Source organism: Enhydra lutris, unplaced genomic scaffold (genome assembly GCF_002288905.1).
Source record: "Enhydra lutris kenyoni isolate GAN:26980312 unplaced genomic scaffold, ASM228890v2 scaffoldscaffold49, whole genome shotgun sequence".
In the NCBI taxonomy this organism is placed as follows: Eukaryota; Metazoa; Chordata; class Mammalia; order Carnivora; family Mustelidae; genus Enhydra; species Enhydra lutris.
Genome location: NW_019154133.1, coordinates 13,564,072 through 13,574,347, shown reverse-complemented (window position 1 = coordinate 13,574,347; position 10,276 = coordinate 13,564,072). Strand labels below are relative to the sequence as shown.

The window sequence follows — 10,276 nt, the reverse complement described above, 5'->3', positions numbered from 1 at the left end:
AATGAACAAAGCTAGCACCTGCACTTTTCTGCGTTTCAATCCAGCCACCTTCCACCATGAGCCACAAAGGCTGAGAAGAAATGCACAAGGTCACAGTCAGACATACATGAATGCCTCTCAGACATGGTATTTCCTTCGGATGGGACATTAAAAAGTTAGAGTTTAGCATTCTATTCATTGGAGACATTGGAAGACTTCCACAGTTGAAGACTTTAAACAACCTTCTGCACAGATTTTTGATGAGAAAGCTAGGCAGAGCTCTTTTTGAACTGGTTTGAAGAATGTCCCCTGAAAAAGACAGTCAGGACTGGGTTACTCCTGGTTGGCTCTTCCAATATTACTCCATCAATGCTACTCATATCTTTCTTGGGCTTATGGTGTTGTCCGAGACCCCATTCACAGTGTCCTCATCCCAGGCCTTAATGGTGGAAGGCTGGGTGTATGTGGGTGTCAACTCTTTTGTGGTGACTTTCAACTTAAAAGAACAGTAAGGCAGAGTGGAGCAGAGTAGGCTAGAATAATGCCACCTACTCTGCAGCCATTGTAAATATTGGCATGTGACATGTTCTCACCAATCTTGGTGAAACCATCAGTTGCCTTTAAAATTCTACATAATCAAGGCATTATAGTAAGTTATAGGGTCATGATGGTGAGCAAAAAACTAGCCAGCAGACCTGGTTCATGCACTCATAGATCAGTGAACCATGACGATCTACACAAGACTAGAGCATACTCAGGGTGCCTGGGTGGCTCAGTGGGTTAAAGCCTCTGCCTTCGGCTCAGGTCATGATCCCAGGGTCCTGGGATCGAGCCTCGCATTGGGGTCTCTGCTCAGCAGGGAGCCTGTTTCCTCCTCTCTCTCTCTGCCTGCGTCTCTGCCTACTTGTAATCTCTGTTTGTCAAATAAATAAATGAATAAATCTTAAAAAAAAAAAAAAAAGACTAGAGCATACTCTTGGGTGTAATTGGTAAAATGTTTGGTTTTCATGATGCAATTCTTCATGATTGTGATGAATCAGGGAAAATGGGAAAATTACAACCTTCACTTCCTCACCACTATGAAAGTCAGGCCAAATTATTCAGAGTATTCATATTTCAATGGGAAAATATTTTTTAAATGGGACAATTTCTAATCACCGTGGATTCTAATCTACATAATTAGATGACTCTAGATTTGGTTAAGGATAGTAGAATTTTCCATTCTACTATTTAAAAAGGAACTTTTTAGCTCAAAAAAACTAACATTTATCAAAAGTCTTTAATAATTGTTTGCATTCTTATCTCTAAAACCTCTCAGTAAACAAAACAAATAGAAAACAGAATTAGTGATGGCATTGGCTTTCTTCCCAGTCTGAGTACTCATGGCAAGGAGATTTTTATATTTCTAAACATCTGCATTTCATTCACATCTTCTCCCCAGTAGAGAATTTGAGACAGGATGAAAGAATAGCTCTTCATCTACAGAACAAGGGTGCCCGGGCTTGAATGAGCCAAATGTCTTAGAAAGTCCATCCACTGAGAGAAAAACCGTAAACCACACCTCACACTAGTGTGTAGTCCTGGGTTTCCTCCTACTCGGCAGACTGTCCTGGGTAACTGCTTAAATTCTTTAGATTTGGTCATAAACAGTTGCCATTTTGACCATTTCCTTTTGTAGACCCACAAACTACAGAATAAATGAATAGCTCCTTTCCTTTGATGGCCTTGCCCAAGGGCTGTTTTAGCACCCCATAAATCCTATAATTGTATGGGATCATTTGGCAGCGTGTGGATTTTTCTGCTAAATCACAGTGAGAAGAAGAGCAGGAGGAAACCCGAAAAATAAAGCATTATGGTGGCATTAGAAGATTTATAGTGGGAGCGAACAGCACTGGCAAAACCCCAGCAAGGCCTTTATTCCTGAGAAGAAGAAGGCATGGCTAAGCATTAAGAACTTTCTCTGTTAGCCGGGAGTAGAAGTTAGATATAGATGCAGTCCTTTTTTCTCCTACTACACACTGCTGGTGTCAGTGAGAGTATGATGAATTTCCGAAGTAGGCTTAGCTGTCAAGGATATTGACTGAGTCAGTTTATATTCTTTTATATAGATGTCCTGTAAATGGACTTATTACACGGTAGTGGGAGAAAACCAGCATGGGAAACAGAGAGCACTTAACCATTTGTGCAAGTGTAGTGTTTTGTGGCTGTGTGTGTGTGTGTGTGTGTTCCCTGGAGGGTCTCTGTCAAATAAATGTGTATAAGAGCATTATAGTATTTGGCCAATTGTTTATAAACTCCATCTCTCATGTTTCAACAAGAAGTCAGCATGGGGTTGAGAAGGTTGGGGTTTACCATGCCCTACCATGCCAGCTCTTAAGGGGATGTTGAAAGTGGGTTGATAATCCAAATCGTGCCTTATTTTATTAAATTTGTTCTAGTCTCTGAGTAAGAAACTTTGGTTACTGTGTTTATAAACACTTCGAGAACAAGGAAGTGTAAAAAGACATATAACACATTTCCAGTAATGGCATCAAATTTAAATGTTTTTTTCCTAGCAAGTTGAAACCAGTATAAAGCTGCAGTAATTAACAGATTAAGATCTATTGACAGACTCTTCACATCAGAAATTAAAAGGAAAATTACAGGTCTCTTAAGAAGTTAAGGCCTCTCATAAAGCAATGGCAAGGAATAACCGCACATCTTAACGGAAATTTTTTTTGGCAAAATAAGCAGTACTAAATTATATGGAATGTATAATTCTTTTGAACTCTCTGAGCCTAGGAATCTCATAAAATAGAAGTTTCAGGTTTTTGGAAGTGATTACTAATACAAAAGAAATGTATTAGAAACAACTGACAATAAATGTCACTGGCATTGGAACTTACCCAGGGCTTGACCCACGGATTGCCTCCTCTCTGTCCACGTTTCTTCCCCAGGTGATCTGATAGACGCCCAGACTGAAGATCATGTATGTGCTAGTGAATCCCAAACTCAGTATTTCACCTCTGAGATCCAAACTGGTGTCTTCCCTTGCCAACCTGACATCTTTCATGTCTAATTTATTATTCATTTCAAAGGTAACTTGTCCAAAACAGAACTTTTGATTTTCAACCTCACAACACACATATGCTCACAAGCATGAACATACACACACACGCACACATTAAAATAATTGTTAAAAACTCTCTTTGTTTCTCCAGCTCATTAAATACTATCACCCTCCTCCCAGCTGCCCAGACCAAAACCTAGGAATTTCCCATAATTATTTTCTTTCTTTCATACCTAATCCTTCGGCAAGATCTCCCAGCCCTACCTCTACAATATTTAACAAAGAGTTTCACTTGTCTTCCTTTCCACTGCCACTGCCTATTCCAAAGCACTATTATCTTTCCTTGGCTCCTTAGAAGTTCTCCTGCTTCTATTCTTGTATTCAGTACAATGAGAAGAATTTGGACAGTATTCTAGAAGAATAAAGAATCAGTTGAAGGTGCTTGAACAGGAGTATAGAAATTTAATAGTCGGTAAAGTGAATAAGCAGAATCAGATGATCCCATCACATTACACAATTGAAAAGGTTCAAGGAGAAGATGAGCTATTGGTAATTCAAACAGTGCTAACAAAGCAGAACAATGTCCCTGAAGTAAGAGAAGTCGACCAAACTAAGACAGTCACAGAAATGAAGACCTCTCCCTAACTCTGATCCAATGTGTCATAGGGCTGTTGATCAATTAGCAGGCCTTGCAAACCCCATTTGAACACTGCATGTCTATGCATTCATTGATGTAGTCAAATTGTCAATCAATAAACACCGAGCAAGTCTACACCCAAACGCTATGGTCTATCCTAGTAGGACAGACATGAAAACGGCCTAGTACCCTCTAGAAGAATGCAACCTGGGAGATGGAAGTGCAAGGGATTAAAGTGCCATGTGACAAGCACTTTGGTTTTTTTTTAGGGTGTGTGTGTGTGTGTGTGTGTGTGTGTGTGTGTGTGTGTTTAGTGGTAAGGGTACTTTCTGTTTTGGGTTCCAGGGAATGAAGTCAGTCTCTTTTTGGGTGTTCTGGAAATTTTTATGCCTTTCAGCTCAGAAGCATTACAATTTAATAGCTCCATAACCAATCATATATTGCATATTTATTGTACCCACAATGTACAAGGCATAGAACAAGGTGTACGAAGATGCATGATACAGCCACTGACCTCAGTCAAGTCAGAATTTAAATGAGCCATCCGCAACAGCAAGACAAATTAGAAAGAAACCACCCTTTTACATCAGAAGCAAAAATATTACCAAGTTTTACGGGAAACTGGCTACTTTGTTGTTTTTTTTTTTAAGATTGATTGATTGATTGATTGATGTAGGGAGAGGAGAGAGAAGCAGAGGCAGAGAAAGAATCTCCAGCAGATTCTGCTCTGAGCACAAAGCTGGACACAGGGTTCAATCCCATGACCCTGAGACCATAACCTAAGCCAAAATCAAAAGTCAGATGCTCAAGGGACTGAGCACCCCAGGCTCTTTGGTACTTTGTTATTTAAAAATGTATACTAAGGTCAGCTAGTAAGAAAACACTGATGGATGTTAACGTTTTTGCCCCAGGAAAGAAAGATAAGCATTTTGCTTTTACAGCATATAAGGTAACATGATGTCAGTTTTGTAGCTCTCAACCTACTACTTGCTTTCTCAGATCACCAGGGAGGATCCCACCTATTCAGATGGGGAAGGCTGTAGGGAGCACCTTGGGGGGGTGGGTTCAGGGTAATAGAGCCCTGCAGCCCATAAACCACCTTTTCCTCAAGTTTTGCACAGGAGAAGCAGAAAAACAGGTCCTCAAAAGTCCATGTGGCCTTGGAAAATGAGTTTATCATTATCAGCACAGACTAACACAAGACTGAATGGTTAAAGGGCTCTTATTATTCTGGGGGATTATTCTAAGCAGTGGACTGACTTATTTATTCTCATAACAACATACAGGGTAAGTACTAATATTATATCTCATAATAAACATAAAGAAATTGACAGGGAAGGTGCTTGACTTTCCCATGGTTACCTCCTTGTGCTAGTTTTCTGTGGCTGCTGTAACGAATTACCACAGATTTGGAGGCTTAAAACAACATAAATTAATTCTGTCACAGTACAGCTTCTGGAAGTATGAAATCAAGGTGTCAGCAGGGCTATGCTCCCTCCAAAGTCTCTGTGGAAGAATTCTGCCTTTCCCCTTGCAGTTTCCGGTGGCTCCAGGAGTTCCATGGGGATCTCATCTCAAGATCTTTAACTAATGATATCTTCAAAGACTTTTTTCTAAATAACGTGACATTCACAGGGTTGGGGTATTAGGATATTGACATACCATTTTGGAAACCATCATTCAACCCATGAAAACCGCTATTAAGATATGAGCTGAGGGGTGCCTGGGTGGTGCGACGGTTAGGCATCTGACTCTTTGTTTCAGCACAGGTCGTGACCTCAGGGTCATGAGATCAAGCCCCACATTGGGCTTCGAGGTCAGCATGGAGTCTGCTTAGAGTTTCTCTCTCCCCCTCCCTCTGCCCCTGCGCCCCCACCTCATGCATGTGCATGCTGTCTCTCAAATAAATAAATAAATAAATCTTAAAGGAAAAAACAGATGTGAGCTGAAATTCAGTCTAGCATCCTGGCTCTAGAATATCTGCCCTCTAAACAACCCTGGTATACCGCTTTTCAAGGACCAAGAAAGGGGTGAAAGTTTGGAATCAAAGGAACTTTCGTGAATGTTCTGCATTTCTTAAGATGCTTCAAACCTTCACTCAACTCTCACCAATGGGGAAGAATATTCCAATAATGACTGAAATGCAATTTCTTGCCAGGCCAAGAGGAGGGGGCTTGAAACAAATCAAATTTCATTTGATTGAAAGATAAGATGACATATCTTTTACTCCATTTTATGGAGTTAAATTCATACCCACAATTTCAGAGGACTAAGACATAAGGCTAAATCATTTTTTTCCCCTTTCCCAGGGAAACCAAGTAAATGTTTAAAGATCAAAATTCACACTGTGTTTCCCAGGCAGTCCAAGTAGCTAAATGATTTTGCCAATTTCAGTGAAAGAGCTTCTCTAAGATGATGGAAAAATGGTGACTTTCAAGCTGGGAAAAATTCCCAGTCTCCTGAGGAACATAGAGGTTTAAATAAATTAACTACAAGACCTCTAGTTTGGGAGTTGAGGTCCCTAGTTTTCTAGGCACTTGGCTGCATGACCCAGGATAATGTTCTTGGCTTGCGGGCCTCAGGTTCCTCATCTGTAAGGTAAGATGGTTAGAATAAATAATCCTAAGACTTTATAATATGTTCAAACATTTTTACTCAGAAGGGTTTTTATCGCCTGCCAATTTCACTAAGCAATAACATCTCGGAGAAAAACCGTTACATTTGAATTTTCACTTGTCCATACAATTATATCATATTCCACTTCATCTTTAGGAACAAACTTCAAAAGAAATTTTCTCTAGAAATTCTTTGCACACTTTGAAACTGATATTGATTACATCAGTTTTACTCCTCATTGAAAGTTTACCAAAGAATTTCTTGTGAGTTAATGATTTTAATATCTTCTGAGAAACTTCAACCTAATCCATCTCCTAAAATCACAGAATAATTGGTAATGGTAACAATTCATACCAATAAATGGTTTCAGAGATAAGAACTCCCACTTCCAGGAAATCACTGGTGACTCAGTTAAAAGTTGCTGAGGTATTTGCATAAGAAATTGCAGAGGATTTCTGAAACTTTAGTGCATTCAAATCCCTTCATTTTTGCCCAAGTCACTATAAATATCTTGAGGAGAGAATACACCTTGAATGGATCAGTATGTGTGAGTATCAATTTCTCATATTTGCATCTATATAAATAGTGATTTTTCCGAAACCGGGTCACTGGCTTTAGGAAATGATTCCTAGTCTTCCCAGCACATACTGGAAAGAAATGTTTAAGGGAATGATCATGTTTCAATCTACAAACAACACCACATTGTAGGCACTCATAATATAGGGACTCAGTAAAGATGGTCATTAATATACAAAACACGTTTAATCTGCAGGTAACATACTAAGACTAAAAGTCCTCCTTTCTCATTTTCTCTGGGTGCTCTCAGAACCTCAAAACTCAGCCTGCGAGAAATGAGAAAGAACAGATCAGCAACAACAGTGATTATCTTGAATCCTAGGAACCTCTTCTGAGCAAGTGACTTCATTACTAGTGTGAGGAGCTTCAGCCAACTCAGTCTGCAAACACTCAAGGATCCTAGCAATAAACAAAATTAATTGGAAAAAATAGCTTTTTATTTCCCAGGAATCAATTTCCCTACTTATCTCGCAGACAACATTTATAACTTCACCAACTTTTATTATTTTAATCTCCTTGTTTTTCCAATGTCCCACCTTGACCATTCAGTGAAACTTCCTCACATTAACTCCCTGTAAATCCCTCCCCCTCCCCCACCACTGACCACCTCCTCCAGAGGAAAGAGGTGAGCTTTTTTTTTTTTTGCTTTTTTTGTTTTTATTTGACAGAAAGAGAGAGATCACAAGTAGGCAGAGAGGCAGGCAGAGAGAGGAGGGGAAGCAGGCTCCCTACTGAGCAGAGAGCCTGATGCGGGGCTCAATCCCAGGACCCTGAGACCATGACCTGATCCGAAGGCAGAGGCTTAACCCACTGAGCCACTGAGGCACCCCAAGAGGTGAGCTTTTAACTCTCTGTTCACTTCTTACCCCGTGTGCTGTCCAACTCTATCATTCCCACTCATGAAAATGTTTTAAAAAAATGTAAAAATGTAAAAAAAGGTAAAAAAAAAAAAGTTATAATCCATGGATTGGATCTGTAACAAAATCCCTTTTCCTTTACTCTATTTACTATATATATATACTTTGCTTTTCTATAGTCCTTAGAACATAAATTCCCTGGGAGGGATTTCCTTTTTTAATATCTAAAGCAATATCATGAGAATAGGGAGTTTGAAATTCTGTCACAACTCACAGCCTGGTACAGCTACACTTTGAAATATAATTGTCTGCCTTTGAGAACTTAAAAATCCCACTCACAGAGCTAGCAACACTCCTTACAAAGTCGATGTGCAGTAGTGTGGGTGCTACAGAAAGAAGGTAGAGAAGGCTTCGTCCAGGAAGCAGGCCTGGAGTGACACCTGAAAGAGTAAGTGGGACTCAGATCTGGCCTGCAGAGGTCTGGGTCTCGTCATGGGACTGGACAGTAGCGGAAGTTAGTAGGAACAGCATGGGCGGTCACCAGTCCTAAATTTAAATCTACCCTCTGCCACTCTCTGCACTTGCCAAGTTATCATAAAATTTGGAGCCTCTGTTTGTTCATTTATCAAGTGGGCATTGTTGTATCAACGCCATCATTCTTCACTCCTGGTATTATTCAATCCTTTTGTGATTTTTGATATTGTTAGACAATAAGTCCTGTTTGGAGGATTCCTTCCTCTTGGTTTTTGAGATACCACCGAGTTCTTAATTTCTTCTCGATTCTAAGATGGTGTCTTCTTTTTTGTTTTTTTCTTTTAAGATTTTATTTATTTATTTGACAGAGAGAGAGAGAGATCACAAGTAGGCAGAGAGGCAGACCAGGAGAGAGGGGGAAGCAGGCTTCCTGCTGAGCAGAGAGCCCGATGTGGGGCTCGATCCCAAGATGACCCTGGGATCATGACCTGAGCCAAAGGCAGAAGCTTAACCCACTGAGCCACCCAGGTGCCCCTAAGATGGTGTCTTCTCTTTCCATTAAAGATCAGGGTTTCCGAGGCACCTGGGTGGCTCAGTGGATTAAAGCCTTTGCCTTCATCTCAGGTCATGATCCCAGGGTCCTGGGATCAAGCCCTGCATTGGGCTTTCTTTGGCAGGGAGCCTGCTTCCCTCTCTCTCTGCCTATTTCTGATCTCTCTCTGTCAAATAAATAAAATCTTTAAAGATCAGGGTTTCCCAAAATTCTCTCTTTAGCTCTTTTCTCATTCCCAGAGTAATTTATTCTTACTCATGGATTTAAATAACATCTCTATAGTCATGGTTCCCAAATTCTGAGCTCTGACTTAATCCTGTCTCTTCCATTCCATGTTTTTGTTTTCCAATTTTATTGAGAAATAATTGACATATATCACTATTTAGGCTTAAGGCGTACAACCTGATGGCTTAATTTGCATATGTTTTAAGTGATTACCACAATAGATTCAGCTAACATCCACCTCCTCATATAGATACAATAAAAAGGAAAAAAGGAATACATTTCCTTGTGATGAGAGCTCTTAGGATTTAGTCTTTTTTTTTTAATTATTTATTTATTATTTGAGAGAGAGAGAGTAGGAGGAGCGTGTGAGGGAGAGGGAGAGGGAGAGGGAGAATCTTCTGCAGACTTCCCCCTGAGTGCAGAGCTTGGTGCAGGGCTCGATTTCATAACCACCCCCACCCCAGATCATGACCCTGAGATCACGACCTGAACTGAAACCAAGAGTTGGACCCTTAACTGATTGATCCCACGGAGGTGCCTCTGGGATTTACTCTCTTAACAACTTTTCTATAAATCCTACAGCAGTGTTAGCTGTAGTTGTCATGTCCTACATTATATCCCTAGTGCCTATTTATCTCCTAACTGGAAGTTTGCACCTTTTGACCACCTTCCTTCCACTCCCCTCTCCCCCACCCTCTGCCTCTGGTAACCACGCGTCTGACCTCTTTTTCTGACTCTGTTTTGTTTTTTTCAGATTCCATGTATCTCATGTAAGTGAAATTATACAGTATTTGTTTTTCTCTGTCTGACTTATTTCACTTAGTGTAATGTTTTCAAGGTCCATCCATGTTGTCACAAATGGTACAATTTCCTCATTTTATTGCTGGGTACCATTTCATTGTATTTTTACACCTCATCTTTTTACCTATGTGTTCATCGATGGACACTTAAGTTGTTCCATGTCCTGGCTCTTATAAATAATGCTGCTATGAACATGGTGCAGATATCTTTTTGAGGTAGTGTTTTTGTTTCCTTTGGTTATATTCTCAGAAGTGAAATTGCTGGATCGTATGATAGTTCTATTTCTTTTTTTTTTTAAGATTTTATTTATTCATTTGACAGACAGAGATCACAAGTAGGCAGAGAGGCAGGCGGGGGGTGGGGGGAAGCAGGCTCCCTGCTGAGCAAAGAGCCTGATGAGGGGCTCTATTCCAGGAACCCGGGATCATGACCTGAGCCAAAGGCAGAGGCTTTAACTCACTGAGCCACCCAGGCGCCCCTGATAGTTCTATTTCTTTTTTTTTTTTTTT

The 10,276-nt window shown here is 40.3% G+C and overlaps 1 pseudogene; it reads left to right on the top strand.

Annotated features, from left to right (window-relative positions):
- Positions 1-281: 281 nt before the first annotated feature.
- Positions 282-10,276, top strand: part of LOC111156793 — a 19,424-nt pseudogene continuing 9,429 nt past the window's right edge.